General features: G+C 41.7%; 1 long non-coding RNA gene across 1 annotated transcript; it reads left to right on the forward strand.

Moving 5' to 3' along the window:
- The first annotated feature begins 77 nt into the window (after positions 1 to 77).
- LOC119490348 lies at positions 78 to 21,174 on the forward strand. The gene is made up of 3 exons (XR_005207382.1): positions 78 to 87; positions 2,092 to 2,098; positions 21,030 to 21,174. It is a non-coding gene; the product is annotated as an uncharacterized LOC119490348 (long non-coding RNA).
- The last annotated feature ends 2,143 nt before the right edge of the window (positions 21,175 to 23,317 follow it).

Below are 23,317 nucleotides of genomic sequence, written 5' to 3' on the forward strand. Positions count from 1 at the left end.
AGCTCTGTTGTGCTCTTGATCCTGATGCTGCTGTCGCCTCAGGCTCACGTGATCAATAGCATGTTTGTGGAGGTCAGACTTTGTGTTGTAGCTGTGGTGGGAATAAGAGGGATATGTGTGTTTGCAAATCTGGGAAAGGATGTAGAATCACTTCCTGTCCATGTGCCCTATTCCCTAATGGACAATTAAGTGAATCATGTCAAATTCCCTGCTTGCTTGTGGCAAATGTCTAACCCCACGGCCGACAAGTCAACCTTAATTAATTCCATATTCCTACAGCACTTTTTGTGTTTTTCTTTTGCTTGGGCAAAGCTGGCAGTGGTAGTCACTCCCAGCAGGAGGCCAGGCTGTGCTGACGTTTATCGTGGTTCACTTTTCAGTAGCGCTCTTGTATTGTGATTGTTTTATACAAATGACCTCATTTCCTGTAACAAAGGGCTTCGCTGGTCTACCTGTAAAAACAATGCTTTGCCCCTGTTTCCATACTATGTGTGTGTGTGTGTGTGTGTGTGTGTGCGTGTGTGTGGTGGGCTACAACTTGTTTTCCCTCTCATTGCCCTCGGTGTCATGGAAACATGTATGCAGAAGCAGAAGTATGTGTTTAGAGAAGGGATGTTGGAGGGTGGAGGACGCTGTCCATTTGTGGAATAATCTCAAAGGGTGGGGTTTACTCAGGAAACATGCCGCTTAAGGTTACAGGTGGAGTTTAGTTTGAAGCTGATAAACAATCTTGTATCTTAACTAACTGCTTGTCATTGGAGGGATTAAAGTGATGAGATAAAGTATACACTTTTTTTGTAAATATATATATATATATCTATATATGAAAACAATTTTTCAATTCTTGCTACATTCTAGGTTTTTTCATGTCATGTCCTGCTCTCCTCTAAAGTTATGTTTTCCTTGTTTTCAGTTATTATATCCTGTTTTATTTTGCTATCGTTTCAGATACTTCACTTCCCTTTCTTGCCTGTGTGATTGTGTGCCCCGCCCTTATTGTGTTCACCTGTCCCTCATTAGCCCTGCTGTCACCTTTCCCTCATTCTCACCCTCTTTTCATTGTGGATTTAGTCTGTGTGTTCCCCTTCGTCTGTAACAGTAATGTGTTTCAGTGAGCATTCCAGCTGTAAGTTCCTTGTGTTTTCCTTGTGATTTACGAGTGTAATTCGGACCAAACTTCAGTGTTTGGACTGCTACCTGTGTGCCGTACCCTACTTTCAGCTAAAGACTTTTAGTTCTCTACCTCTCAGTATGTTGAGTCCTTTGTCTGTTGGCACTAGCTTGATATAGTGTGTTGCTCCATGATAACTGTTTTCAAAGATCAGGTTTTAGAGGAAAAGGTTCCATCCGTGCTTAAATGAACCTGGTATACTAAACTGTGCCACTGCAACTTGGTGCTGTTAAATTGGCTTGGCAGAAAGATATTGGGGAATATTTCGAAAAACAGTGGAAAGAAGTCATAGAGCTGGCACACCCCCGCCCCAGAAGTCCAGACACAACTCACCAACTATAAAATCAACTGATGCTACTGGACCCCGAGCAGAATGACTAGGCTGATGATGATGATTTGTGTCGGCGTGTTGACGTCATAAAGACGTTGGAACAATGATACACATGCTATATGACTGTTACATGGATAAGGATGTATGGGGGAAGATAATATCTTTTATAGACGAAAAGGCAAGGCAGCTTTATTTATAGAGAACATTTCATTACAAAGAAACTTGATGTGCTGTACATTTTAAAATAACAAATAAAAGAAGAGGCATTACAAAATTAATATCAAGCATATGCAACACAGTAGTATAACAATAAAGAGAGAAAAAAAACTGACAACATATTTACACACACACACACACACACACACACACACTAACACTGTTCATAGGCCTGAGAAAACAGGAGGGTTTTGAGTTTAGCTTTAAATGTACATACAGTTTTTTATAGATCACAGTTCAACAAGCAAAGCCTTCCAGAGGGCAGGTCCACAGTAACTAAAAGTAATGTTACCTGCTCCTGATATTATTCTGGGCAGTACAACCAAAAAGCCACTGTTTGAAGACCTGAGAAGTCTGATGGGGGTATAGTCAGTGAGTGGGTCCGAAATAAACTGAGGAGCTGAGCTGTGTAGTGCCTTAAAAACCTATAGGAGGATTTAAAACTGAATTCTCTGTTGAATGGGAAGCCAATGAAGTGATTTAAGTATTTGAGTAATGTGATGATGCTTCCTTGTACCGGTAAGAACTCTGGCAACTGAACTCTGTATAAATTGAAATCTTCCTATTGACTGTTTTGATAATCCAGTGAAAAGTGCATTGCAGTAATCTAATCTGTTAAAAATGAAGGTATGAACCAGTTTCTCAGAATCACATTTTATAAAGTTCGGACTTTATAAACAAGCTGTTCAATGTCTCCCTGACCAAGAGCCCAACCCTATGTATGTTGGGTAACCTCCCTGAAAAAACTGCAAATACGTGGTTTCAGTAAACTGTGCTGCCAAATGATTAAAGGATGCAGAATTTTTGTGAGACAATGGAAAATTGTCTTTCAAGCACTGGATTGAACTAATGTCCAACATAGCAGGTTACGAACGAGTCATTCTCAGACTCTCAGGGGGCCAAGACTTGTTGCTGAAAATATGGAGCCCATTCCTGGACCACATCAACAACAGACAACGTCTAAGACCAGATAAAGCTACTGACCAATCAAAGCAACACAGTTTAAACTGACAAATACAGAAAGGACAGATGGCAATAAGCCTGCTTACCATTTTTAATTATATTTTCATATTTATTTTTTATTTGCTCCCAAATCTATTTCACACCATCGGGAGTGGGGATGTAGCTGAAAGAAGGTTAAATTGTCATACAGACACATTATCTCCAAAGGTAATAATGAATAAACTTCTATTCTTAAAGTAACATACTATTGAACGGAACACACAAAGTCATTATAGTCTGATCTGTTCTGGCTCTAGATGGGGCAGTGATATTAGTCTGTTGATTTACGCATTCAGCATTATTTTCTTTCACCAGCTTTCCTTCATGCATTTTGCAGCTTCAACTGTGTTACTTTTAGTCTGGATTATGTGTTTAACTTGTTAGTGTTTTTCTAATATTATAATTCGCTCCTCCTTTGTAAAATGTGTCGCTCTGCTGAAAGTAGAGTTGTCCATGCTGAGAAACCCTGGGTTGATTTATCAAGTTGATAACCACCATCATAGGACAGCTTAGTGTGATCACGGTTGTTAGGGTTAGTTAAACCAGATAAGGAGAAAATAGCCTGGGTATGTTGAACTCACTTGGCAGTACAGGCCTCTAATCGCATCATGCACAGCAAATGTCAACTAAGATAGCCCATTATCGTATTTATGTATCTATTTATTTATTTATTTTATTTTTTTCCTGACAAACCTATCTCTTTGTACTGTATTACTGCTTAGTATCTTTAGAGTTTTGTATCATTTATTTAGTCATGGAGATGTAGGATGGGTAGAGTAGGTGGATGAGGGAGTGTTTATAATATGAAAATGTCCTAAGAAATGTCTTTTAACCTTCATGTTATAACAAAATGTTGGACACAAATATAAAAAAAACTGGTAAACTCAACAAAAAAAAGATCTGATCATATATTAGATCCTAACTGCCATTAAACAATACATTAAGAACATTTTCCCATCTTAAATGTAAGGGAATTTTGTCTAATGTTATTTTGTACGTGCTGTCTCATTGGTGCCAGTGCGTGCTGGAAATCAGAGCCTGGTCTCGGGTTACTGCTGGAAAAACAGGCGTAGCATGAGTCCAACAGGTGATGGGCTTGATTTAGTGACTTGTCATAACACTGCAGTGCTTCATCACCAAGGAACTACTGCTGAAAATTAATTACGCATCAGGGATGACTTGAGAAGGTTATTTATAGCCTCTCTCAGGGGTTTTAGTGGAAAGAGGATCCCCTCGGAGAGAATGAAAGTATCAGAGGCCTTTCTCTAGGAATAAACTGGACACTGAGCAACACCCCTTCCATTTGTGGACTAAACAAAGTAATGTGAGGTCAGTCATAGTTTGGATTTTTAGAGATCTGCTCTGCATCTGTGAGCTGATGTCAAGTTTAAGTGTTAGCGATCAGTAACAGATAACAAATCCACCAAATGAACGTGAGGTCAAGCTCTCTAATGCTCTGGAATCTCGAATCGGTTTCTATTTACTCTACTCTTCCTTCCTTCTGGGTTGTTTTTTAAGTTTATGTCTCAGATAAATCACTAAAAAACAATATGGGTGCGAAATAAAGACAACACAACAGAAGCAAACACATATCTGTTCTAAAAGACTTTCTGTTCATCGTGTCTGCAGGATTCAGAAGATATCATTCTGGCACGCAGAGTCACCTGAGCTGTAGAAATTGGTAAAGAAGGGAGATTATGCAGAAGCAAGAATGCAGAGTTAGAAGGTCATAACACTGCTGAATGTCAATTTGATCTCCTGCTTCATCCTTTTAATGACCACACACTCCCAGCTGCTCCCAGAGAGCATGTTATGGTTCAGCACTTCCCGTGAGATGCGATGGCTTTCCCACTGACCCCCCTCGAGGGAATCACAAAGTAATCTGGTTGCCAGGGATCTTCATTTGTCTGGGTTTTTAAGAGTTAACTGAGACTGACGAGGCGTTCCTGAAAAACATCAGAGGACGCCGCTGTGATCTTGGTACAGATTTACTTGACTCCCATGTCAGGCAGCATCCTGGGAGCTGATAAAGTATTTCAATAGAAACCCAAAACGCCCTCCCAGAGATTAAGCTCCAGGGGAGGGAGAGAGAGAGAGAGAGAGAGAGAGAGACAGAGAGAGAGAGAGAGAGATGAGGAGTTCAAACTGCCATAAATTCTTGGAGTAGTAACGTGAAATGGAGAGCAGCTAGATGGTTAATGATTAGAATATGTACCGATCCGCCTCATTTCGCCCTCTGGCTCTGTTTCCCACAGGCCACCACTTTTTCCTTGAGGTTGTAGCACTGAAAAGTGGTTGTTTGGAGTGAGCACAAAGGCTTAAATAGTTGCAATTAGTCTTCTCTTCCCGGCCTGATGAAACAAGATTAGATCTTTGCTTGTACATATTGGAGGACTTGAGGATTGTATCTTTAAGAGGATATATTTTATGCTAACTCTTTTCTCAGCAGATGCCCTGGCTGACATCCCAGTGTGTGAAGGGTATTCCCCATATTTCATACCCTCAGCTGAAGGGTTTCTTTCCCAACTGTTCCACTATTAAAGTGATTTTCCTCTTTAAAGGAAATGATTTAGACAAAGTGCCCTTTAAAGGGTTGGTTCACCCTAATTATGAAAAACCATGTTTCCCCTGCATACAGTTTGACTGAGCAAACTCCAACTGCTGATGAACAGATGAAGAACACGTGATGTGATCAAAAGCTGCAGGTCCTTGAGGTGAGATTGTTCTGCCAACAGACAACTTTGGTTTTATTTATTTTGGCATGTTCGTCAACAGGTGATTGGAGTTCAGTTCAGCACTGGAAAATGACATTGAAGCAAAATCAAAAGGTTCTCTCCAAAAACAGTTTCACCATTACTTTCATTGGAACTACTGTCTACCAAAGAAATAGTATCCATGAAAATTGTTAAAGAAATAGTTCAACAATTTTGGGGAAACATGCTTATTTGCTTTCTTGTGAATTCTTATATCGCCCTAGCTTCATATTTAGCATACAGATGACATATTGATGTCCTCGTCTAACTCTAAGAAAAGAGAATACAGTCCTTTCCAACTGCACAAATAACTCACTAACCAACATGCACTAACATCTGGCTTTTGTCTTTATTGGGAAAGGTTATAATCGGCATTCATTCCCGGGATAAATGACTGCAGTAGTAACAGGTATTTATCGGCTCCAACTCGGATAGGCAGTGATGGAAACATTACACCCGGGTAAACGCGCTAATTGTTGCCCCTTTTTTCGGCGCTATGCTATGTGACGCGCATTGAAGTGAATATATAATACAAAAAATCAACAGGGATTTGGACAATTATTTTATTTTATTTTATTTATTAACATACAAAACATAGAATTAATATGTTCTCTTCAAAGCCACAGACTCAATTGACAGAAACAACAATTTTACATTGCTGATTTTTGTAAAACACACTTAATCCAGACGACAGAAACAAGATGAAACTCATCAAAACCGCCTTTGTTAGTCTTTCCACTGTTCCATCAATCACCAACTCTGGTCTTAGAATGCGAAAGAGAGACTGAACAAGTAACAGATATAAAAAAAGAAGTAACCACCGTAACATTTTCACTGTTAACTAAACCTGCTGCCGGGGCCAGCCGGTGCATCCGTAACGTTGAATGTGATACAACAGCAAAAAAACCCCAGAAAGGCCAGTGCAAACGGCTACGGCATACTTGCAATGGGAAAATAGACTATAGGGAAACTCCATTTTTGGAGAGTTGCTTACGGAGCTAATTGTCATTATCGGTCACTGGTTTATTCATCGGTCATCTGTCAATCGTTCATCATCAGAAATGTATAAAGTACATGCGAATGACAAATGCCCATATAAAGAGAAGCTAACAGAGGCAAAGTATATTACAAAATTGAAGTTAGTTTAAGATATCGATCCTTACAAATTAGGAGGACCGTGACAGTTTGCCACCCTTAACTGTCATTGATGTGTTTTGGCGTTAGTGAACACCTGTCAGCAGGTCAAAATACTGTATGTCAATCTCTGGAGGCCGATGTCCAACTTACAAATGGGTAGGTATATAACATTACGATCTACAAGCCAAATACCACCTACACAATCATCCGGACAAAGACAAGCTAGCTAATGTTATGCTCACTGAATGCTAACAAAACGTTGGCTAATACTGCATAATTCATCTAATTCAAAATGAAACCCATAACGTTAGCCTATACCCTGTCTGACTGTATGCTATATATACTTCATTTCATTGAATCTTAGTCATTGTGTAGTGTTTCTGTTAGTTCAGCACTTCTTTTGGCACTTGCAGTAAACAGTCAGCGGATGGCTTACCCTTTACCCTCCAAAAATGTCCGACTTCCCATTTTCTATTGCCTATTTTTGGCGGGTTTTCCGATGTTTAAAAAACAGCATATACGTGCTTATTTTTGGGGGTAGGGGTATAAGTGTATTTACCAAAACATCAAAACTATTTTTTAACAGTGTGTTGTGTAGATTATCCAGAGCAACTTGTTTCTGAAAGGACATGTTGCTGTTGAATTTTTAAAAATGTAATTTTTCAATGCAGTAAGAATTAAAAATGAATTACTTCCCCTCAATATATAGGGCTAGGGGGGGAAGTGTGAGACTGAAAACCTGGACAAATTACACCAAAGCAATCTGCATGGCTACATCATTGGAGCCATGCAGTGTGTGCGCGTGCACACGCGCACGCGCGCACGCACACGCACACGCACACGCACACGCACACACACACACACACACACACACACACACACACACACACACACACACACACACACACACACACACGCACACACACAGTTCCCTGTGTTGGGTGTCACTAGATTAGAGGGTTCTGTAGTTTCTCACTGACATCAGACTCTGACCCTGCAGGTCTTTCTTTGCATTCGGGCCCCGTCATTAAGCTCCTGCAGAGTGTGGCCACTCACCCAGGGAGGGGAGGTCATCTCCCAGCCGTTTCCTAATCCCAGCCACAGACTCCCTCACCAGCAGCTGGCAGGTGAATCAACGTGCTCTTTGTCAAATCACCTGAAGGCTTGTTTTCTCCCCCTGAATCCTTGTTTTGTTACTGATTAAGGGGTAAAAGCCAGTGAGTCAGAGACGCACCGTTGTTGGGTTTGAACTAACAGCTGCTCCTCATTCATTACCTTAATGTTTCCTTTCTTTCTTTGCCATCACAGAGGACTCTTGTGAGGCATCGTCTTGTATTTATGTGGTGAGTGTGTGTTCATGTTTAGAATCAGACCAAGATATTCTCCAATTTCTCTCCGTCTGTGTAATCCTGAATTTATGCCTCGCAAATTGTGTATGGAACTAAAGAAGGGAAGATGGGAAAATAATGAATCAGTTCACATATCAGAGAGGGAGGAAGGAAGAACAGAGAGGGAGGAAGGAGAATCATGATTGCAAGATTGTGATATATGAATGTGGAAGGTTTAGGAACCCTTGCCGTCGACGCTTGGCTTTAAATCACTGTCGGTGCAGCAGGGTGTGTCCCTATTAGAGAATACGGGAAGTTGGAGCCCCATGCCGTGCTAATGAGGGCGCCCGGTGCCTTAGCCCAGCATGGGTGCTCCTACATGTGGAGAAGGTTGCGGGAAAATTGAGCCGCAGAGAGAGGAAGTCTACAGGATCTGGGTAGAGAAGCACCAAGAAAAATGTTCCACAGTCTTAGAAAGTTAGTATGAGGAAACTGAAGTCAGGAGATATGTGTGTCTTTCATCTGGATGGTTGATGAGTCATCCACATCCATGGGCATTATAAATGTTAAAGGAATAACATTTGGGGAAGAACGCTTATTAGCAGTTATGAAGCCATATGAAGCTACCAGCAGCCAGTCAGTTTAGATTATCACAAAGATTGGAAATAGGGGGAAACAGTTAGCCCAGCTCTCTCCAAATGTAACAGAATGTGCCCACCAGCAGCTCAATAATTCACGCATTTAATCTTTTTGTTTGATCTCAACAGAAACTGTAACAGAAAAGTGTAAGAGCTTTAGAGGTGCTGGTAGGTGAATTAAAGCAGGGCTCTCCAACCTTTTGTCCTCTGAGAGCTACTTTGACTAAATGAAAATGGCCGAGAGCTCTTCATATTTTATATTATTAGTAACATTTATTCACATCGCTCAGCTCCACCCAAACCAGCTTTTTGTGTTAACATTTAGAAAATGTTGATATCCAACACTCACATTTTGACATCATCAACATCTTAAATTCAGCAGCATGTTCATGTTTTTTTTCTGTATGCATTTCTATACATTTTCAATTTGTCAAGCTCACACTATTAAATTCACATCAGATTAATGTCATAGAAAACAAAACAATGTTGTTACTTATTTTACTGTCTTTCCACTTTACTTACTTTATTTATCCATAGTCAGTGAATTACCTCCAGTAGATGACGGTCGACATGCCCCCAGTTTGGAGAAACAGACAGGAGTACCAGCACAGGAGCAAAACAATGACGGGGGCAGCAGCAAAACATATTTTAGCCACCTAAAAGAAAGGCCCACCTAAACAAATCAATATCAGTTAAGTATAGGCTATATTTAAAATATTTTTGCCAGTTAACTTGTCGTGAGGCAACGATGGGGAACTTTGCTGCCGGCCCCGTCCACAGCAGTACATTGCTTTGCTTCAGTACGGGAATCTGTTTTTCCAAACTGGGGGCGTGCCAACCGTCATCTACTGTAGGTAATACACTGACTGGATAGGAACCTAATACAACCCCACTTCAAAGCCTCGGCTGAAGGAAAGTGTTTTGAGTAACTATGGCAAATGAAATACCTCTGCTTTAATAAATCTGCTAATAATCTGCTTTGAACAAAAATTATTAAATCAAATTATGTGTCTTAAAGGGACAGTTTGTAGGATTTGGTGGCATCTAGTAGTGTGGTTGCAGATTGCAACCAACAGAGTACCCCTCTGCTCACTCCTCCGTTTCAATTTCTGCGGTAACGTGAGCCAGCGAATGCAAAACCGTGGTAACGCCGTTCGCTTCTCTCAGAGGCCATCCGTACCATAATAACATAATAATAGGAGCAACGGAAGTCAGACAGCGGCTGACGGTACCACGGTTTTGCACTCTGCGGCTCACATTACCACAGTTTTACACAGCGTATCGGAGAACTACGGTGGCCTTCAGGTAATGTAGAAACGCTAAAGTCTCTCTCTAAAGCTAGTGTTTGGTTTGTCCATTCTGGGCTACTGTAGAAACATGGCGGACTCGGTGAAGAGGACCCGGTCCCTATGTAGATATGAAGGGCTCATTCTAAGCTAACGAAAACACAACATTATTTAGTTTCAGGTGATTATACTCTAATGTAAACATACTTATGAATATATTACATCTCTGCTAATAGATCCCCAGAAATGCTACACACTGGTCTTTTAATGGATAACATGTGTGTCTCAGCATCTCACATTTAGATTCTGTGTGGTTGCAGTTAGCAGCAAAATGAAACCACAAAGCTTCTGTATTGACCTCGATGATGATGATGATGATGAGAGATTAGTCAACAGGGCTAAACACGATGTGAGAAAGATGGCACCTCAAAGTGACTTCTTCTCACAGACATGTTAATGAAACACAGGAAGAAACACACCCAGATTTTTAGCTTGGCTTTGCTGTTTGTGTTCAAACCACAGCCATGATGTTTCAACACTTTGCTTTTTAGCAAGTGTCCAAGGACACACAAAACTGAGTAAAAACTTTCCCTGCCCTCAGTTATAAAGGAATAGTTTTCCCATTTTCAACATTTTGGGTAATATGCACTAGTTTCTTGCTTAGATTCAATGAAAGTTTGATACCACCGTTATTAAGTATGGAGCTAGAGCCAGGAGGCAGTTAGCCTAACTTAGCATTGAGACCAGCTTATGGATGTATTATAAAAACTACATACCAGACCCAAAGATGGCGCCTATTCATTCCAATGAGAATTGGCACATACGCCAAAAAAGTTTTCTAGCTTCCGGGTTTACTTCGGAGTATGCAGCCCACTGAATATGCGCAGTAGTGTCTCTCACACTGGCCCCTTCCGCAAGTTCCCGCTTGGTCCATAGACTTTATATCGGGATGATGTCACCGATTTTCAAATCGCTTTTCTCGGCTTGAGGAAAGTTTTACAAATATAAAACATACAAGGATCAAAAATTGAGAGTTTCCTAATCAACCTCGTTTGCTTGTCAACAGTTTTACGGACGTCTCTTTTACAATGGTGGTCTATGGGGAAAATGCTTTTTGGGCCGCAGGGGGATTTTTTGCTGCAATACCAAGAGTGGCCACGGAGAAAATCTTACCATACATCTTATTAGGGCTGTCAATCGATTAAATTGTTTAATCGCAAATTAATCGCACATTTTTTTTCTGTTCAAAATGTACCTTAAAGGTAGGTTGTCAAGTATTTAAAGGTACTGTAACTTCTTACACGTATAAATCGTGTCTGTGTCCAATGCGCGCTCGCGTGTGGCTACGCTGTTCCAACATAAACTACATGGAATCACCAAAACCGCAAAGTTCTAACTAGTGAAGCCTGTCTGTTAAACAGTGTTAACTCTTCCTGCTCCAGCCCCCCGACTGTGGTCAGAAGACACAGGGGAGACCGTAGCTTTGGTCTTCAGGGACGGAATCAATGCTGCTCTGCCTGCCTGCCTTCACTCACACACCGCGTTCGTTCTCACTTGCTCCACCTCTCACGTGCGTGCGTGCACACTACACACTGCAGAAGACGGGAGTCTGAAGCAGGACAACACAGTATCAGCATTGATTCATGGAGAGACCTTCGTCTGGTCAGCTAACATTACTGCCAAGCAGCTGAAATATAGAGTGATATTGTGCTTTTAGCTGACGTGTGTCTCCTCACTGTTTTGACCGATGCTCGTTCATGTCTATTTAGAGCGAGCACAAGCGCGAGCAACAGGATGCTGACCTTCGTTGACTTAGCGGCCACAGGGGTCGCTGTTAACAAGCAATTTCTGATTCTTACATAGAGTCCCTTTAATATTCTTATCAACATGGGAGTGGGCAAATATGCTGCTTTATGCAAATGTATGTATATATTTATTATTGGAAATCAATTAACAACACAAAACAATGACAGATATTGATCCAGAAACCCTCACAGGTACTGCATTTAGCATAAAACAATATGCTCAAATCATAACATGGCAAACTGCAGCCCAACAGGCAACAACAGCTGTCAGTATGTCAGTGTGCTGACTTGACTATGACTTGCCCCAAACTGCATGTGATTATCATAAAGTGGGCATGTCTGTAAAGGGGAGACTCGTGGGTACCCATAGAACCCATTCTATGGGATATTCACATATCTGGAGGTCAGAGGTCAAGGGACCCCTTTGAACATGGCTATGCCAGTTTTTCGTAAGTTTGGTGCGTTATTTAGCCTCCTTCACAACAAGCTAGTAGGACATGGTTACCAATGGGTTCCTTAGGGTTTCATATGATACCAGGATACTCATTCTGGCTAAAAGGTGAGCCCGCTACAACCTAAAAATCACAAGTTGCATTGATGCGTTACAGAAATTTGTGGCGTTAAAACAAATTTGCATTAACGCGTTATTATTGCATTAACTTTGACAGCCCTACTCATTATACATCCATGGACCAGCTGCCAATGTTTAGCTTAATATTTACTGTCCAGGCATGAGGCATGAGAGTAATTTAAATCTCCTCATCAAATCTAGGCAAGAAAATAAGTATTTCCCAAAAAGTGAAACTATTCACTTAAAGTGGCAGTAGGCAGTATATTTTTGGCATCATTGGGCAAAAATTCCATAATAACCTTTCGGCATATTGCAATTCAATTGTTCTGAGAGAAAACTAGACTTCTGCTCCTCCTCATGGCTCTGTTTTCAGGCTTTAGAACATCTAGCCTGTGACGAGAGACTTTGACCAATCAAAGATCATTTCATTGAGAGAGAGCGTTCCTATTGGCTGTGCTCCGGTCATGTGACCGGAACTTGGCGTTCCTTCAACAGATTTCACAATGGCTGCCCCGTCACAATCGTCTCATTTTACAGCTAAACAGTACACTACAAGATGTTTCTGAAAACATTTGAGGTGAGAAATAGACATTACAGTAACAGAATATTGATTCATATTTGATCAGCACTGCCTAGTTTGCCTAGGAGACCTCAGATCAGCTCTTACTGCTTGTTTTCCTCTGGTCTGGGAAATCTTGCAGATGCCGTTAGGAGCACCGAAGGACACCGGAGGACACAGAGGCACATCATTTTTTCAGCTTACCTTTTTCATGTACTAATGTCACGATATATAAAAATAACTTTTTTTAATCATATTTCAGCTTTAAGTCGTTTTTTTCTGATAAGATGCTTGCTCTTTTCTCACAGTCAGGTTGTGGATGTTCTGTGGTTTTTTTCCTAAGAGAATATCTTCCTGACAGATAAGCATTTCAGCAGCTTTGAAGCAGAAGTTCAGTTTTCTATAACATTTTTCTTTGAACACGCTAATGTTCTGTAGTTATTCTGTTATTCACTCTGTCAAGTATGTTCGAAAGGCGACCACAGAAAGAGTCAGCAACCTCACGCCGATGACCAGGCTCCAGGAAGTCACTGCTCCCGGTCAACAAACAGTTACAGCACGTAACTGCCTGTAAAACCACAACTTGTTTGTGTTGCATCACTGATGTGTGCGACTCAGCTGAGTCTCCCGACGAACAGACGTCTCCTGAACTCGACCTCTGACGCTGGCAGTGAGTCGGAGTGCAGTCACAGGCTGAAGCCACAATCCCAGTTCTGCATCTTTGTATCACATTCCCTCATCTGTAAGGCTGTCTTTATGACCAAACTCCATTTAACAGTGCGTTCAATTGTGTTATTAACAGATGATATGAGTATAAAGCTTTACATGTGGTGAACATCAGCAAAGAAAGGGCAGGCCACCCTCAGATCAGTGGTAATGTGGTGAATAAAGACACTCCAGATCCCAGGAGTGGGGGAACAAAGTAGGCTCTTGTTCTCATGAAGCTCCAGCTTGTCTTGCTCGAGTTTCTCTCTGTGATGTGGGGTTAAAAAGAGGTTGGTTTCAGTTGTCATTTTCTTTTTGCTCCTCGATAGAGACGCACATGTTTGTCCTGGTATCACCTCAAATCTGCTCTTATAAGAAGGTGTCTTCAGAGAGATGGGAACACCTGGCAAAGCGAGGTCAGAGGAACCCGATGGCACTTGTGGAATTTAGCCTCTTCACTTGGTGCCAGGGTGTGGAGCATCCAAACACCTGGATATAGTCTGGGGGCACTGAGTTCATCTGTAAAAATATCTGGCTTTGACTGTCTGGCTGAGGGTTTATCAGACTGACATGTGTTGATAGTGAAAAAGTGAAAAAAGAAATCATCTTCAGAAGCTTCTGCAGAGCCACGGATCAAAAATGTCTCTTTAACTGGAAACATAATACTTTATAGATTATTTTCAATGTGTTTCAAATCAATATATCTCCGTTTGACATCTGAGGGCCTTTCACAATTCAAAACTTTTTTACTAAGAGCGTGATGACTTTAATTGGCTGTAGGAGGTTGCGGTTCGAGACGTAAGGATGCCCGACATGACTGCTATGGAAATAGCACGTTATGAGCAGAGGAAAGCCTTACTCATACAGCGCACACAGAGAGGTCTACTCTCCATAGTTGTGTCATCAACGTGCGAGCCTCTCAGCTGAGAGAATGGGTCCCTCCTCAGCCAGTAAATGACCCCACCCAGCTGCTGTCCTCACTCTCCACCTCTCTCTAACATCATCAGCATGGCCCGGACCACAACTGAGAGACATGGAAGCAATTATAGCAGCAGGCACGGGAACACACAGTGTAGGCAGGGTGAAGTCGAATCTGAGCAAGAGAATCAAAGCTCTGCCTCTGTGTTAGCATGCCAGGGTGCTGATCAGTGATTCAGGAGGCCGTCAGGAAGAGTTGTGTTGTGAGAAGGAGAACTCTTAGATCAATTTGCCTGTTATATCGAGTACTACTCAGCCAGAGAAAACAGCAGTTTAATGTCTTCTTTGGCTCTGGAGGAGCTATAGATAAAAATAACCCTGATGGTGTCATGAGGGTTATCTCAGCTTGGGCTAGGAGCCATCACATTTTCAACCTGCATTACAAACTGTGGACGTAGAGTTTGAAAGTGGGTGTTTACCATGCAGGGAGGGTCTGACTATCAAGTTGGATTAGGGGAAGATGACTCAGTTTACAGATTAAATGTAAGGACATTTCAGCCTCTGCTGCATTGACTCTGACCACTTTTCTTGCAAGTCCCCCAATTTTATGGAATTGTAACGCTAAATTTGAGTGCCCCTTTAGAAGAAGTATACGTGTTGTTTTTGCATGTTTGGAAATTGTTTCATGGATTATGTTCTAAAGCACAAATAAATATTCAACAGATGATTTACTGTGGAGGCAGACGCTCTTAGTTTCATTTTCCTCCTCTGCATTTCATTCATTACATCCAATGTGCATCAGTAATGCAGCAGTAAATGTCATCGCAGTGAGGGTTTTTTTCCAACGTGTTTTTTAGATGAAATGGGCAGACACACTGAACTACAGGCTGCAGAGTGTGTTTACCGCTGCCACCACCAGCAGCCCTCGTCTCAAGTCATGTTTCGTTGTCATTGGACTAATTGGCCTAATCTTCGCAGGTCATTAGAAGCAGACACGGAAACACACTATGGAAACACAGACAAAAATGGGCATACGAGGCATAGGGGCATGAGCATACTGTTTTAAAGGGACAGTGTGTAGGATTTGGCGGCATCTAGTGGTGTGGTTGCAGATTGCAACCAACTTGATTACCCCTCCACTCCGCTCACCCTTTCCAACACTGCGGTAACGTTAGCCACCGAGTGCAAAACCGTGGTAACGCCATTCGCCTCGCTCAGAGGCCATCCTTACCATAAAAACACTATAGGAGCAGCAGAAGTCAGACAGCGGCTGGCGGTACCATGGTTTTGCACTTTGCGGCTACCGCAGTTTCAACAAGCGTGTCGGAGAACTACGGTGGCCTTCGGGTAATGTAAAAACTCGAAAGGCTCTCTCTAGAGTCAGTGTTTGGGTTGTCTGTTCTGGGCTAATGTAGAAACATGGAGGAGAAACATGGTGGACTCTGTGAAGAGGACCCACTCCCTATGTAGACATGAAGAGCTCACTCTAAGCTAACAAAAACACAACGATTCTTAGTTCCAGGTGTTTTATCCATTAATGAAAACATAGGTATGAATATTATATTCCATTTCTGCTGATAGATCCCCGAAATGTTAGACACTGTATCTTCAAGAGACCTTTAAAATATGTGAACCTATCCTTTAACTACAAACTACTTATACTTTGCCTTCAGTGCTTTTCCAAAGCATGATGTCATACGTTCATGACTACAATTCATGAATAAAATAGATAGATCTGAACACCAAATAGCTCCTGTTAGAAGAGTTTTTATTATGCTGTAACATTTCAGCTCTTCCTCAGACTTCTCTTTCTACACTACAATTCATAACATTCAACAATATCATAACTTTGACAACAAATTAAGGAAGTATGATTGAGCCCAACAAAGTCTGTAAGTTTCTTACTGTAATGAACTGAAGCTGCCATAAGAAAAGCATATCAATCCAAGAACTTATGGTATGCTTTGAAAATGGTCAGCAGTAATGTATAATATCTGGAATTTACAGTTAATGTGCTGAAAAAAAAATGCAAGGCCAATGATATGGTCTTGAAATATTTTTTTGTTTCTGGATCCACACCAGCGGCTTTCATTCTCACAAGATCCATGTAATTATTTCCAAATCCAGATGATCATTTTTCTCACCGCTCACTTCTCACAGGCTCCTCCGACATTTTCTCTGATCCTCCCATCATACCAGTACTATTTTTTTCTTCCTCTGGCCTTCCACCCAGGCAGAGGTCATTATCGTTCACATCACGGGGGTATTACAAGACAACAAGGTATTTCTTCCAGGAGTTACCCAACTCCTCAGTGGCTGAGGTCCGGCCAGATCCTGATGAGCTGGGGTGGGTCCGTCCAAAGAAAGTGGACGCGCCCATGACAGCAACTCCTCAGGGAGTCCGCCCCTCCTTGTTACCCATGGAAACCAGTGTACTAACACACACAAGTTTACTGGGAGACTCAAATGTTCCGGGTTGTGCATGTCCCTGGTTGCAGGGGTGTGACAGTGGGGGTGGAGAGGGGGGTCCGCTGTGGATTTATACATTATATATAGTACATGTGTGTGAGTCAAAGTGAGTGAGACACGCTGAGGGACGGGGGCTGTGTTGTAAAAGGGAAATTTCTGCCCTAACAGCTCCCGTACCTAAGCAGAACGCACGCACAGGCCGGTGCCAAATCACTAATAGAAACCAGACACATGGCGCATGAGGAGTGAGGCTTTCACTGCACAGCTCTAGAGGGAACCACTGGAGGAGTGACGGAGGAGAGGAGGTGGGGAGGGGAAGTCGAGTAGGCAAAAAAAGAAAGACAGAATCGGGCAGATAACAAACTTTTAACCGTTATTTGCCCTCGGAGGCTTCCCGAAATGGGAGCGTTAACTCCCTATTTGTATCTGACATTTCTCCATCCACTCAGAAGATGAGCACTACTAGCTGATAAGGGGGGAAGCCGGCATAGCGCTTAACTGAGATAATTCTTTAAAACTGTATATGTGAGAAAATACTCTACTCTTCTTGACAGCTTTTGGATTTGGCTTAACGGATAAAGCAACCTAACTACAACCACATGCACACACACAGATAACCACCCAGCTTCAGCTTTGAATTCTCGACTGACACTGTACTGAACCGTAGCCAGCAGCGTGTTAGAAAATATACAAAATGTGCAAAGTTGAGTATGGTGTAATGGTGTTTTTCTTTTATTAGACAAAGTGAAAAAGTCTGAAATGAGAGTAGAGGGGGAAGAACTGGAGAACTTGTGTAATTTGGGACATTGGGGCTTCAGATCAGATGATTCATCATCATCATCATCATCATCATCATCATCATCATCATCATCATTTTGTGAATCAGATGTTTTGTCAAGACCACCAGACCTTTTAACCTCCTTGTAGTCTCCTCTCCTGTCGTCTCGTGCCGTGTCGACTTGTGTCGTCTCATTTCCTCTTCTTTCCTCATGTCTCATCTCCTCTCATTTCGTCTCCTTTCCTTTCTTATTTTCTCTCCTCTTCTCTCCTCTCGTCTTCTTTTCTTTCCTCTCGTCTCATCCCCTCTCCTCTTCTTTTCTCTCCTCTCCTCTTGTCTCCTCTCCTCTTGTGTCCTCTTCTTTCCGCTGTTCTCATCTCCTCTCCTTTCCTCTTGTCTCCTCTCATTTTTATATAACCCATCACATTTTCTACTATCTTCCCTCTCTTTGCCCGGAGAAGCTCCATGCCGGTCATGTGTGAGACATCGAGTGATTAAGAACAGAGCCTCCTCTTCAGGGTCTTTCTGCCTGCTTGAACTACATGCAAGGTCATAAGCAGGGACAGTGAGTGCTAGTGAGTTGGGAACTCACTGATAAACGCTACTGAGCAGTACACTGCCTTATTTAGAATCCCAGCTGGAGGAAGCTTTGAGTCACAAGGCATGGGCAGCACAGTCTCTCCCGAGGGAATTTATTAGAGAGAATGAATCAGCGTTTAAGCACAAACATTAGGTGTTGGTGTTTAGCAGTCTTTGTGTGAGAAAGGTATTACCATGAATGGTCAATTCTTCCTCAGAGTCAGACATTTAGTCTCCAGGTGGTGGAGATGAATCAGCTGTCAGAGCTGTGCTGTCACTTCCTGAATGAGTCTGACAAAGTAGAAACAAAAAGGTCATATTTTATTTTAGTGTCACACATTGTAATGTAGAGATGCTTTGAATAATAAAAAGCATGGAGGGGAAGGATACAACAAAGATCTGACTAATTTTCTCCTTTATTTATTTATTTTAGAAAGTGGGAAGAAGATCTTAATTTGAAAATTGATTATGACTGCCGGTAAAGATTATGAACGCCAAGCATATTGTGTACACGACTTCCCATTGTAAACACAAGCTCACGATTTTCATTTGAAGGCACCATTTGTCATGGCCATCAGCGTTCGATACCGCCGCACCAGGCACCCTTTCGCAATGGTAGACGCACTGGGCGTTCCATTTTACTACAATGTAAACCTTTGTGCAGCAACAGTAAATGCAAAGGCACAGTGCTGTGGTGACATGGTTTAAAGAGCGAAAGACACATACAGGGTGGGCGGAAGGTGATGGGTCCAACAAACACAGAGCTTTCGTCAAGGAGAACGCTGTTTATGTCCCGTGCATTAAGTTTCACTTTCACGTTACAATCAGCTGTTAGTTTGTGTCCTGTTCACAGCGTCAAGTCACATTTGCGCTGTAAAAACATAGTAAGTTTAAGCCCAACCATGTTGTTTTGTTACCTAAACCTAAACAAGTGTTTTTATATAATTCACAACATTAAGCATGTGTTTACTGCAAAAAAAGGGATGCTGAGGGGTCTGACAAAGCATTAGTATATGACGAGTTGGGATGAGAACGTGTTGGTCATTTGCGTATTAAGCCCTGTTCATAAGGGTCTAGTATTACCTGGGGACCACTAGTAATTTATAATAAGGTCATCTGTGATGTAAATCCTGTGCGAATCTGCCACGTCCGCAATTTGTCAAGTAATTCCACCGCAAATTACCTACCATATTTGGCCAAACACAGAGGTCATGTGATAATTGCTGTGATTTGGGGTCATACTTTTGTACATTTTATCATAATTAGCCCTATATAATATAATATTAAATGTAAATATTATATAGTAATTTTTAATATATAAGCAAATGTTACGCGAAGCCTTGACATCATTTCTGGGGGATTGTGAAGTCAGTATAGTTCAGGTCCTACATTTTAGGGAACATAAACATAAGGAAAACACATTTTTGAGTGGAGGGGAACTTTAAGTAATCTCAAGTCTTTCCCAGATAAATTAAAGGTGAAATTTCATGCACATGTTTCGGAACTGTACTCATTAGTAGGTAGTTTGAAAGGAAGTTGGCTACTGGCAAATAATGTGTTCCTGTTGTTTTTCACCTGGGTGTTCCACTATTGAGTTTTTGCTTTCAGTGAGAGTTAAATCTCTGTTGTTAAAAATGTATTTTTGTCCTGTTCCCCCACAGGGAAGACACCACTGCTGCTCCGGTGAGTAGGTGGTCCTTCGCTAAGCCCTAAGCTGTGTTATATTACATTACCAGTTAAGCCAGTTATGTGCGGTCAGGAAAATGCATTTTGTCAATGCTATTATAGTATAATTACAGCAGTATTACGTTAATGGCAGATTAAAGTGAAGTGGGTGTGATTGTCATGTTTTTCCAATGACAGAAATAATGCAGCATTCATTATGGCCTCAGAGAGCAATCACACATGAAGACGTCAACACATTTCGGCCGAACATGTGACGTTAAAAGCTGCAAAATGAATCGCCTGCCCTTCAAAGGAAAAGACGGCACCAAAACACAACATTCCGCAACACAAACACAGGAAGACTGGGATTGTTTGTTTGCTCAATACTTGGCTGTGGCAGCATGGCACTAATAATGCAGCATATATTCACAGATAAAACATGCCAAGAGTGCCCAATCAATGTGATATTCATAAATTAGGGTTACGCAGAAGTGGTGAATAGAACCCGGTTCTGTGTTTGGATAAACCTACCTTTACTGAGCAAAATAAAAGGCAAGACGTAGAAACTATTTTTAGCCCAAAACAGGCTGTTTGGGCTATGAATTCCTTACAGCCAGGAGAGTGGTCGTACAAGCTGTAGCAGATTCAGTATTAACGACCGTCCCACAAACTAAAAGGCCTACTAAAAGATTTTCCATGGAGACATCCCAGAGCTGGATAAAGCCGCAATAAAATTACCTGACTGGATTTCTTCCCCCTGGCTATTATTTGAATTTCAATGATGATTTCAAACTAAATGTTCACATCATAGAGTCATCTGCTGATGTATTTAAAGCAGCAGTAGGTAGAATTGGAGCAAATATGATTGAAAAAGTTATTTTTATAAAACGGTCACTATATCGTGGCAGTAGTGCATGAGACAGGTAATCTGTCCGGTGTCCTCTGGTGTCCTCCGGTGCTCCTAATGATATCTGCAAGATTTCACAGACCGGAGGACAACAACCAATCAGAGCTGAGTTTTGTGTCAGAACACTTCAATGACAATATGCTGGAAGGTTATTATGGAATTTTTGCCCAAGGATGCCAAAAGCTTTCTGCCTACGCTCGCTATAAAGCAGGGGTAGGCAAATATTTTTCCTGGGGAGCCACATGAGAAACCCAGATTGTTGCCGGGGGCCAAACAAATTCTGTCAGACGTAACCTCTATTTTATCACTAGATTAATTTATAGAAAACATACTGCACACTTATTTTTCAGCATTTATTATACTGAAAATCATTCCATACAGCATATTATTAAGAAAATTAACAGGAGTTTTTGAACCGTACAGGACTGACTGTTTTAGGTAGTAATGTTTCCATTAACAAAAATCTGCCAGCATGCCAAAATACATGGGCATACAATATGCCCTATTTTTGGGGCACGGATGGTACTGTACACAGTACTGCAATGTACTTTATTATTGTCATCTATAGTGGTTGTTTGCATAAAAACACACAATTCCAATGATTATGATTATTTGAATATTTACTTTAATTAAAGAAATCTTGGCAAGCTGCTTAGTGCTAGTGTCAGGAAGTTAAACAGGTCATAATTCCATCTTATTATCTATTTTATATTGCTGTGAAAACATATTTATTCAAGTTTCTCTGCAAAAACTAAAACACATCATGATAACATTGTAATTTACCTTCGCCCAATAGTAATTTTTCCTGAGCCGACTTTGAACACCTCATAATAATAACTCAATGGCACCTCTGTTGACGTTCGTATCTCTGGTAGTAGCGCCATGCTGTTGAGCGTGTTTTTTTCTCTCACCCATGGCTCTGATCCCAAACAAACTGAAACCTGATACAGCCTGCGTATGCGTCATTGTGCATGCGTAACTGTCGGAAACATCAATAAGAGGAATCGATAGTCACAGAGGCATGAGATGCCAAGGAATCGGACAACTGTCTGTCTGAGACCTCCCAGACCGGGTAGAACCATCCATCCCGCCGTATAATGCTTTAAAGGCTCCTGTCATATATTTGAACAAATACATTTTGGGAACAGGTGGAGTTGGGTGTTCTCGGATATTTTAACACGTGATCCTGTGATGTGTCAGATTTCAAGTGGAGGAAAAAACCTGCAGTTGAACCATAATAATGCCGCTGACCTTGCCCCCTTTCATGAGAGAAGACACTTCCCCTCTGTGCTAGTGTTTGCTTGTGTGCATGCTTTTGGTTTGTTTGGGATGTAACCCTATCCAGGCAGAGGACATGCTTACGTGCCAAGTCTTCCTCTAACGCCTTCATCAATCACGACTCCCACTAAAAAAGCTGATATTACCACGCCAGTCATTTCCCAGGACCTGTCATGCTCTGCCTTGCTGGGACCCTTACTCATATAAGGGAAGGGTAGGAGCTAGTCCACCAGACTACGGGTTGTGACCTTGCTATGACTCGTACATTAGCAAGATGACAGAACTCCCTCCGCATGTTGGTTCACACCGGCTGATACTACTAATGCACTGATCATAAACCCCCGATGGCTGCTATATAAGGCTGTGCGAGTGTGCTTGACACTTCGGTGGTCTGGACAGCATTAACATCAACATTGACTTATAAGGAGGAGCAGCGCAGATTAACGGGAGTCAGGGGGGTAGGTGTAACATTCTAACGGGCATTGTGACTCACCATCCCAAACATTGTTTTTTATGTTTATAGAAGGTGACACAGCTGAAGTATGGCACATTCTTTTGAGGCCTAGTTCAAGACCCACTGTGTTGTTCATCAGCTTCAGCCCAGTTCGGACAGGACATAACACACAATACATCAGGAAGTAGTTAGATCAGAGATAGGGTTGGAATAATAGTGATCTTAAAATGTGAGTCACCAGAACACAACATGCTAAACATGTTATTTTTATATCTTTAGCCATGTTAGCGGCATGACTCGAGGGATGGCGATGTTGGACTGATGGTTAGTCCACTACTTCGATCTAGACTGAAATATCTAAAAAACTATTGGATGTATTGCCATGAAATTTTGTACAACATTCATGGTCCCCAGAGGATGAATCCTAATTACTAGCAGGATGTGGGCAGATTTTGTCACAGCGATAGCGTCACATCCATGCAAGATGCAGTCACAAAACTTTACAGATGTGTAGTTCAGATCAAAATGGAGGTCACAGCAAGGGCATCAGAAGTAGGAGGGCAGGAAATGGGTAAGGGGCCATTGGCACAACAATTTGAAAGACATGCATGGTCCCCAGATAATGAATCCTAATGACTTTGGTCATCCCTTCACTTTTTCTCTAGCGCCACTATCAGGATGACATTTGTGGTTTTGAGTGAAATGTCCTAACTATTGGATGGATTGTCATCAAATTTACTACAGACTATGGCTGTCAAAGAATAACA

The sequence above is a fragment of the Sebastes umbrosus genome, chromosome 6 (assembly GCF_015220745.1).
Source record: "Sebastes umbrosus isolate fSebUmb1 chromosome 6, fSebUmb1.pri, whole genome shotgun sequence".
NCBI classification, from domain to species: domain Eukaryota; kingdom Metazoa; phylum Chordata; class Actinopteri; order Perciformes; family Sebastidae; genus Sebastes; species Sebastes umbrosus.